Source organism: Xyrauchen texanus, chromosome 30 (genome assembly GCF_025860055.1).
Source record: "Xyrauchen texanus isolate HMW12.3.18 chromosome 30, RBS_HiC_50CHRs, whole genome shotgun sequence".
Lineage (NCBI taxonomy): Eukaryota > Metazoa > Chordata > Actinopteri > Cypriniformes > Catostomidae > Xyrauchen > Xyrauchen texanus.
The window spans coordinates 37,649,796-37,664,367 of record NC_068305.1 but is presented as its reverse complement, the minus strand read 5'-3'; the positions used below and the strand labels follow the sequence as shown (position 1 = coordinate 37,664,367).

Below are 14,572 nucleotides of genomic sequence, written 5' to 3'. Positions count from 1 at the left end.
ACACACACACACACCCATATGATCCATGATGGAGCAAGACGTGGCGGCAGATTTGGAGGATGGAGAAACAACTAACGTTAATTACCCATGGCCTTATTTGTCCAAGTTCATGCCTCTCAAAGAAACGACAGGTAAAGGTTACACTTTTGTATGCAATCTTTGCAAACCAAAGTTTAAAACGCTGTCTACGTCGAAGACCTCAAGCACAAATTTAAGGACGCACATACAGGTGAGTAATGGCCATTTTAAATGTATTAATTATCCTGCTTTATTGCTCTCTATGTTACATCAAATTTCTATTTCAGATTTAACTACAATGACCCACAATGATCTGTACGCCAGTTTGGTAATGAACCTAAAAGACCACTAACGTTTGCGCCATCTTGTCAGTTGAACAAAAAATGTAATCTTAGTTTGTTTATCGCACGACAAAGGCTTTGATCTAATTAAATTGCTGTATAGATTTGTTGTGACTGGTTTCAGAGCAAACCGAACTGCTCACAAGCAGCTTGTGATTCACGTTCTTCTTTCACAGTAAATTCTGCGAGCTCCATCACTGCATGTGAGTGAGTTTAACGTGCTTTTTCAAATACCAGTTACGCTGTTTAACGTTCACATAACTTCCAACATTTGTGTGGGCAGGCAGATAATTACAGCATTTCACTCGATTTGTAATATAAAAGCATTTTTAATGTAATAGAAACGTAAAGGTCTCGTCACACAGTTTTCCGCCAAAATAAAATCTCAAGTGTTTAATCCTTTCAAGTGGAGAAATTAAGACAAGTGTTATCATTTAGCTACCTTAGTGTAAAATGAAAATGAATATAAAAAGGAAACATTCCTTTTATGTTGTTGCATGCATGTTGTTGTATATGTTATGTACGCAGTTGTATTATTAGTAGGCTTATATATTTCTGTCTTGTATAATAATAATTTAAAAGTATGGCATTTAAAATGTGTTTTTCTTTCTATTTTTTTCTCCTTTATACTATAAAACTAAATATTTTACTTAAAACATTCCTCAGACACTTATTCAGTTATTTATAATAGACGTTGTTCAAAACAAGCAAAAGTAGTTTCAATGTAGCTAGCTACTTTTTGATAGTAACTTGTAGTGTAGCTAACTACTTTTCCAAAAGGGTAGCTTGTCTGTAGTTTAACTACTTTAACTAACGAGTAGCTTGTAGCTTGTCAAACTACAGTTTCAGAGTAGCTTCCCCAACACTGTTGCATCCTCTACAGTCCTGCTTGAGTAGTCATGCAATTAATATTTTCTGTGTAATAAAACTGGTCATTATATGAAACGATAGTGGTATTTTTAACAACTACAGCTATTTTTATGGCACCAGCAGAAAAGTCACAGCCCACTTCCATAAAGGGTTGTGGGGAGCAGCAGCTCTTTTGCATTTAAAGCTACAGACATTAAAACAGCCTGTTTGGAACAGCGCTACAAAACAGGGATATAAAGGCATGGTAGAAAAAATGATCTGTGAGGTATTTTGAGCTGAAATTTGACAGACACATTCTGGAGGTACCTGAGACTTATATTACATTGTGTAAAAAGGGGCATAATATGTCCCATTTAAAGCCTAAACATGTGGATACGATTTTTCAGAACATCTTCGGTTTACCTGACATCAACATGAATTGACAGTGTAGCATGGACATCTGAAGTACATTCAAATTAGCAGCTTGACTATAATTTAATTTTATAATTATAATTTGACAATGCATGTTGTCATGAAATCCGCTCACAAGTGGTCACTGAAGACACACTTGATGTATGTATACCAGGGCAAAATGGCAATGTGTTTTGGCTGACAACTTGTGATTGGATCAGCCAAGACTGTTCTTAATACCAGAAGTAATAGGGCCTTAGTCTGAAATGACAAAGAGGGGAAAAACATGGCTGCAGTATGTCTGGGCAGTTTGTGGTCTGGCTCAGTGGGTGGTAGTAGTTGTAGGTGTGGTAATGTGGTTTTACTCTCAGATCGCTCGGTACCTAATGGGCCTCTCTGTACGCTGTCTGGTTCTGGTGGGTGGTGTCGAGCTTGGCATGAATCTTGGGGGAAATCCTGCTCAAAAATCTACTTCCATATGGGACTAGCAGTCTGGCTTGTGCGCATAAGCATTGATGAATGTGTATGACTGGTTTTGTCTGGCTGCACTTATGTAGAGAGTTACTGGTTTATAAAATATTTAAAGTGATCGGCAGACACACCCTTGTCGCTTGATTTAAATTCCCTTCTTTTTTCATCCCATCCATTCACAGTAGGAGTAGCTTGCGTAAAAAAAGATCATTCCTGGTGTGTGGCCGTAATGAAAGTTTAAACAAGGGTAGAGTTTCACCTCTTTGCAAAGTTTCACAGTGTAGTCACGGAGTTAATATTGCCATAGCAGACTTTCGAAATGAAGATATGACAGATTTGTTTTGAAAACAAAACATTGAAACTGTTACCTAATGAATTGTGATTCTAAACGGAATGCGTCATCAACTTTTCCCCAACATGAAGGTCAGCTGAAGGCAGGTGCAATTGGACTGTGTACCGTTGCATAATTTAGAGGCATTGGTGTGGGTTTGTTATAAGTTGAACCTGATATGGTTGTTTTCATGCACACACATACACTGTGTTATGTACCTGTCAAATCATTCATAAATTTACACATGCCCCCTAGGTTTTCCAACATGCAAATTAATGCTAATATTTAGTGTTGCAAGGCAAGCAAGTTGCTACTGCTTCAGGTTAGGGATTTTATCAAATACCTAACCTTATGTGTTAAATTTCGGTCTTGGGCTGGCAATATGGCCAAAAATATTATTACAATTTTGTTTTCATATTGTTCCATATAATTTTTTATCACTATGTACATTTCATAGCATTAATGGAAAAGAAAAGGCATTCCACTTATTTGTTTGACCTCAAGAATGAATGTAAACATAACTTGCTTGTTTACAATTTAACTCCTTTGGGTAAGCTACCACTTTAATTTGAAGTTCAAGACGCATACTCCATAAAGGATTTAATCTTACATAAGGTGTGTGACTTATTTTCGCCAATTTCATCGTCTTTAGCCAACGTTTGAATCTACCAAACGACTTTATTGTGACGCTTCACATTTCAGCTCAGTAGGTGACTGTAATGCACCATAAGTACATAGACAAGTTTTGCTGCTTCATTGCGTCTCGTTCCAGTGTCACGCCTATTTATTATTATAGACTGTTGTAACATGGATGAACTCGCATGGTGTGTGTACGCTGTCTCTGTCTGGATAGAAAGTCGCTGCGCTCTGTTGGAGTTTGTTGCTGTGATGATGTAAGCAGCTCTCCATTCAACACAGAATTTCCAACTTCCTACTCGGAATGGTACAATGGAGCGCCACTTTAATTTGGAGTTCAAACTTGAAAACTCATGCGGAAATCTTCAACTCCGGTTTTGCCTAGGTGCAGATGTGTGACATCACACAAACATGTTGGCACCAAGGGAGATTTACAATCAATGATAAACTTTTATATAAAATAATATACTATAAATAATAAAACTTTAGCAAACATTTTCAGAGACAGGTGTTCTTATACTTATATATACTTGTGTGTATATATAGGTAAATTATACTCTCAGGAGCTCGGAGGTTGCTAATATATGGTATATGCTTCTGTTGATGCCTTCAGTCTGCATTATTTCATCTTAATAAAAATAAATAAATACAGAATTTCTGTTAAAAAACTGCACTACCTATGATCCAACAATCAGAAGAGTTCTGCAGCAACCACCCACTTCCACAATGCACTGTGTGTGACACAATTAAATCTTAAGCAACTACTTATATTTGCATTATAATATTTTGCAATAATGTTGAAATACTGTTTATGTTCTTGTAATTGACAACTTTACATTTTTTTATTAGATTTTCCTACATTGTTCATTCCCTCATGGAAGTACCTACATTTTTGACTGGTAGACGATAAAGCTTGAGAAAGTTCTATAGACTTGTATTTAAGGAGAGACCCAAGCCATAACCGTTATCTACAAACCTTAATATCATCTATGCTATGCAATTATATCGCAATCGCAATGTCAGCCTGTGCGATTATATGACGGCAAATGCTGCGATTTTATTAAATGCAGGTGATGTGTGGACATGACAGCCCATTCTCTCTGAGAGCTCTTTGCCCATTTTCTACATCGCTAATAAAGATGACCAGTCAGTCTCAGTTTAGGGAGTGGCAAGTTTGGTCATGTCATGTGAGTTTCCGGTGTTCATCGTGGAAATCAGGTGAAGATGGATGCAGAGCAGACCGACACTGTGGTGGCCAGAAAAAATAACACAGAAACACAGATCACGGCTTGGCGATATTTCTTTATTTCATCAATAATTAAAGTCAATATAATACGGGAGCGTGATATGTAAATAAGCACAAACTCCAAAACTGTCACTCTCTGTGCGGTCAGAGCTGCTTCAACCAGTCGTAGAAGAGACCCAATCTAAGAGGGAGTCGATACCAGGAGAGATTTAAAGGGTGATGCACACTCTAACACAGAGACGCTCGTCTCTCACCCCCGCTGTCTGTAGCTTGAGTGTCTGATAGAAACACATATCACAGCTTTGCAGTGTTTAGTGGTTTGAGTGAAAAACACTTTTATATCCAGTTTCCTTCTTAAAAGATTTTCTACAAAGTACATGTTACATCCTGCTTAAATGTCCCTGTTTGTTTGGACAATCTTATTTTCGTGAAAATGTTTGTTCTTATTTATTGTTCTATTTTATTTAGGTGTAATATTGAGAAATTAACAAGTTTGCAGTAATGCAAAGATATTAATTTTGTAAAAATATTTTAATTTCAAAATATGCATTTATACTTGTTGCTAGTTTGTATGTTTGAGTTGAAAAATACACATTTCAGCATTATCAGTAATCTATTTGTGCATTTTCCTTGATAACCAAGCAAGTTGACTCATGATATGAATTGTTTATTAAATCGCAATCGCATATCGCAATATTAGCCTCAATAATCGCAATATAACATTTTCCCCAAATCGTGCAGCCCAAATTCTTAGGTATGGGCTTTTTTTTTATACATTAAAATACCTAGAAACAACCCAGGACACCCTAGCAACCAACTAATAACCACACTGAACTAAAATATTAAACAAGTGTGCCAATAAAACTTCAAGACTGGAATCAGGTTTTGTGCAGTTAGCTCAAAAGAGCGTTTGTCTGAGCTGGCTGACACTTGCTCAGACTGTTAGACATAACTGAATGATGTCTTGTGAAGAACAGAGTTTGTGCCAGGCCCTGCTATTCTCACTGTGCACCAAGTAGACCGATAGGCACTTTCTTTGGCACAGACAACTCTGGATGTTATTTAAGGGGTGGAGTTTGTAGGGCAGACTATATGCCTTTTAGTGGTGCTTTTACTACTGCTCATGCTCATACAAGGGATTGAAACTTTTTAAACTTCGATGTGTAACTTTTTCCCCACCATTTGTGCTATAGACATGAATTATCCCTCAAATCGCACAACTTGTTGAGGAGAGGTGTGCTATTGCTTTAAATATTTTCCCTGGGGACAATAAAACAGCTGAAAATATCCCATAGACATCCATTGAAGGAGGGACTTGAGCCATGTCTATGGACTTGAATAGTATAGAGAATTGATTGGGCCCTGTTGACATTGCCACTAAGAAACCACCCAGAATTCTGTAACAACTGTATAGCATGCATTAAAACTGCTTTGAATATCTTAACCACATAGCAATACGCTGGCAACCACCCTCAACACTGTAGCATTGTGGCAGTGATTTTGGCACAGGCAAGAGCCACTCACATTTTTTTCAGAAACCTGAAAACTAGTTTTATTCTACTTTTCTATTGGATATTTGATGTAGTTATTAAATCATAATTCTTTTATAATTCATAAACTATGCATTTTCTATAGGGCTGTCTATCTTAATAAAGAGAATATTTTGTTAGCCTATACTTTTAATAACCTTTTAAACATTTTTTTTTTGTCAGCAAAAACTAGGCAAAGTGATATTACTGGGAAGAGGAATATTCATTTAATAGTGACAGTGTGCAGAAATCTTACATATTGCTAGTTATGATAGATATGATTAAGTGACAAGAAGATTGGTGACCATATCGGCTGTAAAAATCCTGCTTGGAGCATCCCTACATGACCCGTGGATTCATGTTGACTGTATTTCTGCAAAGGGAGACTGTAGCTGGGTTTCTATCAAACATTTTTGCAAGTTTAAGCGCATTTAAGAAAAATTTGTTATTTAAGTGTTATTTAAGAAAATACAAATTGTTGCATGTTTCCATCCACTACGTAATGTGCATTATCATGAGGGAGCCATCTCGTCATGTTGGAGCAGCTGAAAGACCTCTCCTTGCTTTAGGGACAGTTCTATTTGCAAGATGGGAGCAAGTATCCCATTTTATTAAAGATATCCGCAAAATAAGTGTAATAGATTATATAATGTGGGCTGAAATAGCTGTGATGCCCACACACTGCCTGTCTCTGCATACCTGGGAGCGCGCTCTCTTAAAACTGTTCTGGCGGATTGTGAGGACCAACTGTGGGTTAAACACTTCCGAATGACAAGCACTATGTTCAAAGTATTGTGTGCCAAGTTTGGACCTTTTGGTGGGCTAGTCACATCAAGCTATCGCACGCTCATAACACATGCACGAATGGTCAAAACATGTCATTGTTTTGCTAATAAACTGTTTCCATCACCTTAATGCACATTTTAACTATTTAGAAACTCCCTCTTCCTAGAGCATTACATTTTAAGCGAATTTAGACATTTTATTCGCATATCAAGCATTTTCATTCAGGATTGCTTATGCACAATTTCAAAATGCGCATAAAAATAGTAACCCACCTTGTGTTATGATTTTCTCTTATTCTGGCATTATGGGAGGGATCCTTGTACCCTTCTATCTCTCAGAGCTGAATTGCAATTGACGAGGAAAAAAGAATCCCTCCCAACCTGTAATAATTGGGGTATTTAAACCTTCTGCCACTTAACCAACTGATTGTATTTAACTGCCCGGCACTATTTCTTCCCCTCAATTAACTGCCAGTTTGAGCTGAAGGGGCCGTTCTCATCAGGCCCAGTGGCCTTGTTGGAGCAATGTAAATTACTCTAACTCGAGAAAAAATTGTGTGCTACCCTGTGAACCTTTCGTTTACAAATCTACCACTGTAATGCTGTGGCCTAACCTTGGTTCTCTCATTTATTACCATGCCTGTCATTGTAGTTAAGCATTTGGCATGCTTGATTTGTGACATTGCTGTTGTCAGGTAATAAATAATGCCAACACACTTTATCTCATTCTTAACTCTTAAATGGAAGATAGCAGGGACTCCTTGAACAATCCCGACTGATATAAATTATAAAGATATTGAAATGAATACTTAATGTAGGCTTCATTTTCATTATGCAGAATATAACTTGTATTGATTTTGGGTTAAATACGATTAGGACGCATTGTTGACTGGTTTCGTGAGAATTACCCTGTACTTCAAACTATACTTTGGCCTTAACAGAGCGGACACTTAAGAGAGCGGATATTAAAATTGTTATCTGTTTCTGTGCTGTCTTGTGATTTATGTGTTATTAATAGGTTAGATGGGTGGTGTTTTTTGTCAAGTATCAAAGTAGCAACCCATTGTGCTTACAGAAAATTATGTTTTTAACATAATTTTAAACTTAGTCCTCTTTCCCTGTGTAGTCATGGATTGATCACGCTCTTCAAATATTTACTCAGAAAGGAGACTCTTGCGTTCTGCTGTGCTGCTCCTTTTAAGCGGTCACACCTTAAGGAGACTTCATGGATGGGAGGGGGGAGGTGTCAGATGAAGGACATGAATCCACAAGAGATGACAACTTGCATCTGGAAGTTATTACCGACACTGATGTGGAACAGGTCCTTTATCGGAAAGACTGTTATCGACTGTCATACAGAGTCTCAAAAATTTATATTTTTGGGGGGCCTAGGTAACTCAGTAAGTATTGACACTGACTACAACACCTGGAGTCACGAGTTTGAATCCATGGTGTGCCGTGTGACTCCATGCCAGTGTGAACGCTAAGTGAACCAGGACTAAATGTATAATTTTCTTTTTTGGACCGAACCAAGAGAACCGAACTACTGGTGTGAACACACCCTATGTCTCTTTGAAATGGGCAGGTTATTAAAGCACTGAATGGAAAATTTTCAAAATGTTTTACCATCATTTTCTTTTTCTGTAAGTGGCAGAGTATCTATATCAGTATCTATATTTTAGATTTTTGTTCAAATCGGTACTGGCATTGTTTAAAAAAATGTTCATCCCTAATATTTACTTAAAATGTGAAATGAAATTTAAAGGGGGTCACCTTTACTCTCAGAGCTAGGACTTGGATGTCTGACAATAATAGTGAATTATGTTGACATATTCAGAACTCCGCTGAAACCTGGTGTGTGTCTTTTGCCAAATAATTTTAGAGGCAAATGTCCAGCACAGCTGTGAATCTGTCTTTTTTTAACTGGACGAGAATGTCTCTTTGTTTAACACAAAACACTGAGCTAATGTAATTACAAGCCGCTGTGGTTAATGGGCTGTCTGCAAATGGGCTGGCTCATCCCTTAGTAGGTGTGCTTCATTTGTCAAGACATCAAAGGATGATGGACAGTGCTCTCCCTGGTTATGGAACCATGTGGAATCTAACAGGGAAGGTAAAGTCAGATGGTTTATAAATGTTTAAGTCCACTGCTGTCCACCAAATAGACCACATCTGCTGTCCAGGGTTGTGATTTACATCCACCTCGGCTGAACCTCATGAGGTACAGCTAGACATTTCCGTCATTTCAAAGTAGATGTTCTTGGTCATGAATAGTTTGATATTTGGTTCTGGAGACTTGTAAATCCAGTCCTTTTGAGAGGTGTGCTTGGAAAAGTCTGGGGGTCTTGACAGATTTATCTTACCTTCATTATCTAATGCCATTATGGAGAGAAGTTCTGGTTAGTGTATGTTGCGGACTGTCTCGGTTCTGTGATACTAAGTCATGATAGCAGAGCACTCGGCAAGAGGTGGCAGATGTTGTGTTAATCTCTAACCAATAAAATAAGGTCTTTAGGTTGTGTTGGAATTTCCTTCAAAACTGTAGGCCCAGTAGGAGCAAGCACCACTTGACGATAAGATACTTAAATAGATTGCTGTGTTTAAAGGGCTTAACATCCATTCAAGGTTTCACCTTAACACCATGTTCTAACCAGACACAACCATGACATGTCTTTTTGTCAATTGTTTGGTGTCTAATTTAGATTTGTTGTGCTGGGGAGCTCCACCCACAGTAAAATCTTATTGGTAAAAATTATTTTAAAAATGAACACAAAACATAATTTCGACTCATTAAGGCACTTAAAATGGAAGTAAAGAGGGTCAGTCCATGAGCATTAAATGAATATTCCGGATTCAATACAAGTTAAGCTCAATCGATAGCATTTGTGGCATAATATTGATTACTACAAAAATCAATTTGAACTTGCCCCTCCTTTTCTTAAAAAAAAAAGAAAAGCAGAAATTTGGGTTACAGTGAGGCACTTACAATGGAAGTGAATGAGGCCAATTTTTGAACGTTGAAATATCCACTTTTCCCACAAGTATAGCCACAAGATATAAACCACATGCATTTAAACATTATTTTAGAGTAGGGCTCTCACGATTAAGAAATTTGACTGATGATTAATTGTCAGACAATTTATCGTCATAATCGCAATTTTCAATGACATGAAAAATGTTTTAAATATCAAATTATTTCTGAATACTTAAACATATGTCTCTCTTTAGTTTAGGTCAATTTTACATTTACGCTTGCTTTTTTTAACTCGTATATTATTTTTATTTAAAAAAATATTTTTATATGCATTTGGCAGACGCTTTTATCCAAAGCGACTTACAGAGCCCATATTACAGGGACAATCCCCCCGGAGCAACCTGGTGTTAAGTGCCTTGCACAAGGACACAGTGGTGGCTGTGGGGATCGAACCAGTGACCTTCTGATTAACAGTTATGTGCTTTCAATGATCAAATGACTATTTGCCAATGAAATTTTTTACTAATCATTTCAGCTCTAGTGGTAATCACCATTAATGCTGCAAATGCAAAAATTCTGAGAGGCTGTTTTCTGAGCTGTGCTTTCAGAAATCCAGTGGGCTGAATTTAACTTGGCACATTCCACACCCTCAAAATGCATTGCTTATGCATTGCTTATGTATCCCTATTCATCTAACTCTCTGTCAGAGCTTTTACAAATGTGAATAAGTTACCAACCACTTAAATGGCATACAAGGACTGTAGTGGAATCTCTAATGGGGTTTTCATGGCCATTTTTTTTGGGCTGCAGAATTGTGCTTTTTCCCAGACAACCCTCTGCGGTCTATAGACCTGTCTTTTTCCTCTCAGTCTCTGCCTCTTTTGGCCTCCATCTTGCCCTTGAATGACCCTGCCTTAGTCTGACTCGGTTCTGCAGAGCATAAGCCTCAGCTAACCCCTTGATGACGTACATGTTATTTCAGCAACTAAACTGCGATATATCAGCAGAAAAACCATGCAGAAATCCATTAATGTAATTTCCATATTCCAGTCCCACCTCTCATTCCTTCAGTATATCCGATCACTATTTTTTTTTTACCTTGCCCTGCAGAGCACTTTGGCTGGTCTTGCAGAAAGTGCTGAATTGAGTCATTAGCTGACCCAGGTTACAGGCATGACAGAGAGAACGCATACATGCAATCTCCTGGTGCCATCATAGTCCACACATTATTGATTCAAAGTTTGTTGCAAAGCTGCCAGAAGCTGGCTTGCATGGGAAAATCTCTGCTGATCTTAAGCATGGCCTAAATTTACACAAAATATCTGTAAAATTTGTTTAGTGGCCATCAGACAATGCTATAAAGTAGTGCTGGTAAATATATTGAATATTCATGTAATGTTCCAGACTAGTGTTGTCAAAAGTACCGGTACTTTGGTACCAAGTCAATACTAAAATAAAAAAGATGTAATGATACCAGTGTTTCTGCAGTACCGGTAGTACAGAGCACTGACTCTATCTGGTACCAGCGTACAGTATGACTGACACACGACAGCTTCAATATACTCACTCTGTTACTCCTTTTACACTGAAATGGACAATTAAACAAATACAAATCGTGATATGTCCTAGTGTGATTTATTAAACTGCTAAAGGCTGCAATCTTAGTGTGGACACAATGGAAACTCCACAGTCATTAAGAATCGTTCACATTGTATAAGAATACAGAGCAGAGCACTAATCCACTTTTGATGAGTTGCTCATCAAATGTGGACTGTGTTGACTCAATTTACTTGATGTTCCTGTATGTAAAATAAACACTGAATAGATGTTCACAAGGCGCCATTTCACCCGAGATGAGGTTGATTGAAGTACATGTTCAATAGGATTTTAACACTAACACTTTAGGGGCTTTCATCAAAATATTACTTCACAGAATTTGCTGTGTGGTATAGAAATTGGTATTGAGAACAATGAAATTTCACTGGTATCTCTACCGACTACTGAAATAATAACACTATTACAGACTGATTACACTGTGGATTTGGCGGCAGTAGGTCGAAAGTTCTGCTGCTGAAATTGGTTTGTGCTTATAGAAATCTGAACCACTGCCCCCAGTGGCTGAAGCTGGAAGTGTTGTTGACCAGTTTTTGAGTCAAATGCTTACAGGATTTTGCCAAAAGTTTTTGTTTTAATTGTAAATTGTAATACAGTCAGGAATGTATGCAACTTTGGCTCCTAACACTGTATTGTTAGTGTAAATACATATAAATGAAAATAATTAAATATCATTCTTCGTGTTAATTTAGTGAACATTTTACTAGATTTAGCCTATATTGTTTTTATACTATTTTACTAGTATTAAACATTATGAGTCTGCTTTATATGAGTCTGCAACATAGCTTAGTTTAAATGTTAGTTTATCTGATTGGGAAATATTTTTTTTTATAGCATTTAGTCATATCGCCCAGCCCTACTATCAGTCTTGATCATTTTCACTTCATTATCCATCCAGTTTCTAGGTTACAAAAAACAACCTCTTCTAATTTTGTAGAAAAGTTAATTTGTTGCTTTGAGTTGTACGTCAGTCTCATGCATTAACTTTGAGGGAAGAAAATCCAATCCTCCCTAGAGATGTGATACTTTCGTTTTCACACAACTGATATGCATGCAGCTCTTCACTGAAATGACCTTCAAAGGCGAGTCCTGGAATCAAAGTCCATGCAACTATTCACACTAACCGATGCACCCGCTGACTAAGACGTCACAGCATTCCTCTAGGGAAAGCAAATATTACATGGCGAGAGAGATACGTTGATGTTCCATGCTGCACATATCCTGACCCGCTGGCTAACCTGACAGAGCAGTCTCATTGCTCTGTGCATTTGTGCAGATGATTAACAAATGAACTCATCCTCACCCTTTTTATTAACCAGGGAGGTGGGAAGCGAGCATCATTTCATGATTCATCATCTTCCCTGTGTTTAAATTCGGCTCTGCTCACATCTTGCAGATAACTTTGCTCTTTTTGTTCTATCTTTTCTTTTGTTTAAAGCATTACATCATATAGCCTAAATGATGTAAGATTTTGACTTCACTTTGCCTTGTAAAACTGCTTGTTTGAGCACGTTGCTACTCTGTTATGGATTGTATACAGCAGCAGGTGATGATTCTTATGGGCTTCTTGGAATATGCGCACTGTTAACCTCAAAGAGCCGTGAAAATCTTGACATCAACCTTATGTGTCAACTGACACACAAGGTGAAAGGTGCTTTCACACGTACAGGCTTTTTCGCAGATTTAATAGCATTTTTCTGTTAAGATGTCATGTAAGCATGTTGTTGAAATGCCAGCAAATCATCTCTGGCAATTTGTGGGCTTAAGTAGTTGTGACATTGCTGGAAACATTTTGCATTGGTGCTTAAAGATAAGTTCCTTATAAATTGACGTATCTAAATGGGTTGATCTAAGATTTCCCCATAAAACTATGTCCAAATCAGTCATGACCAGGACAAGTGAAGTGTAAAACATTTAGTTTGTCGTGTTGTGTGCATTGTGAGCTGCAACATCAGCAGTTAGAGCATGTATAGTGTTAAGGCACTCAGACGTAAGAATTACATCAAAGAGTTGATGTCCACAAATGATGTGTATGAATGGCAGCGGTATGTAGAAAACATGGTAAGACATTTTTTGTTAACCAATTTCTTAGGTCTAAATTGAGAGTACCTTTACCAGAAAAGTAATGGCGACTATTGTGTGGAAATTGTGTTTCATGTTTAAAAGTGGCTTTTGTGATTTTCGTAAAAAATTAGTTCTTAAACTGATATGCGACTTATTTTTGTCACCATTTTCCTAAAAGATCGTCAGTCTAGAACTATCATAGCCAAACACAGCTTTTATATCAGGTAGTTAAACTGCTATTTTTTGGTGGTTGTGATCACCATGACGTTTTTAATTCTCCAAGTAGGTGGATTCATATTCTAACAGGCTGTTGCATAGTTGTCATTACAGCTTGGCTAAAGTAACACATTTTCACACCATTCCTGAATGTCTTGAGGGGCAAACAGATGGAATGTGGAATGTTAATTTGCTTAAATAGGGAGTGAATTTGCGATGACTCACCTGACTCAACTTGAGTGCATTTTATCACTAAGAGCTGCTGATGTAAAGTGATGAATCCACAAATACTGGAGAACTGTCTGGAGACAGAGCTATGCTGAACACCTACAGGTTGGCAGGATAAAACTGTGTTTTCTTTTGATTTGCACAAGCAGGTGCTAATGCGTTGCATTGTAAGATGGCGTTTAGATAAGATTTAGATTTTTTTTTGTTGCTTTGCCTATGTGCAGATTTTTGCATCATTATCTTCCCCCACCTCTCTTTTTCTTTATTTTACTATTTTTCTCAGTGCTAAGTGACTGGTCCTCACACAGTGGGCTGTTGCACTGTGAAAGTGTTTCTGAGTAGCATTATCACGTCTAATTAGATGTGTAAGATTGCACTGCAGTGAGCTGGGCAAGACATATTCAGTCCTAGTAAACAAATAAACAGTCAACTAGATCAAAACTGTCAAAAATATGCTCTTCACTAGTGGTTTAAAAGGGAACAATGGTGGTACCAACACAACCCTTACAAAAAATCTAAACTAGCCATAAATTTGTCACTTGCTATTTTCACATGCAAATGAGCTTGTGATTCGCTGCAAATGTTTGCCAGAAGTATGCAGCTCTTCACCGGTAGTGGTAAACCTTTGGCTAGAATTGAACTCATTTGCATGTAAAATTATCTGTGGCAAATTTGCGGCATGTTTGCAGTTAAGTCTTAATTTTTGTAAGGGGATATAATTGCAATGATTTTGCTGGCGATATGAAATTATATAATGAATATCAGCAAACGTGAATAATGGTTTTAATGTGAAAAAAGTTTGGATTTGGGGAGGTGGTTAAATAAGATTTTTTGATAACTTCATTATTTTAATGTTTTT

At 37.4% G+C, this 14,572-nt stretch overlaps 1 protein-coding gene across 10 annotated transcripts in view; it reads left to right on the top strand.

Annotated features, from left to right (window-relative positions):
* LOC127623813 (afadin-like) overlaps window positions 1-14,572 on the top strand; it is a 167,743-nt gene that overhangs the window by 15,405 nt on the left and 137,766 nt on the right. The window lies entirely within an intron of this gene.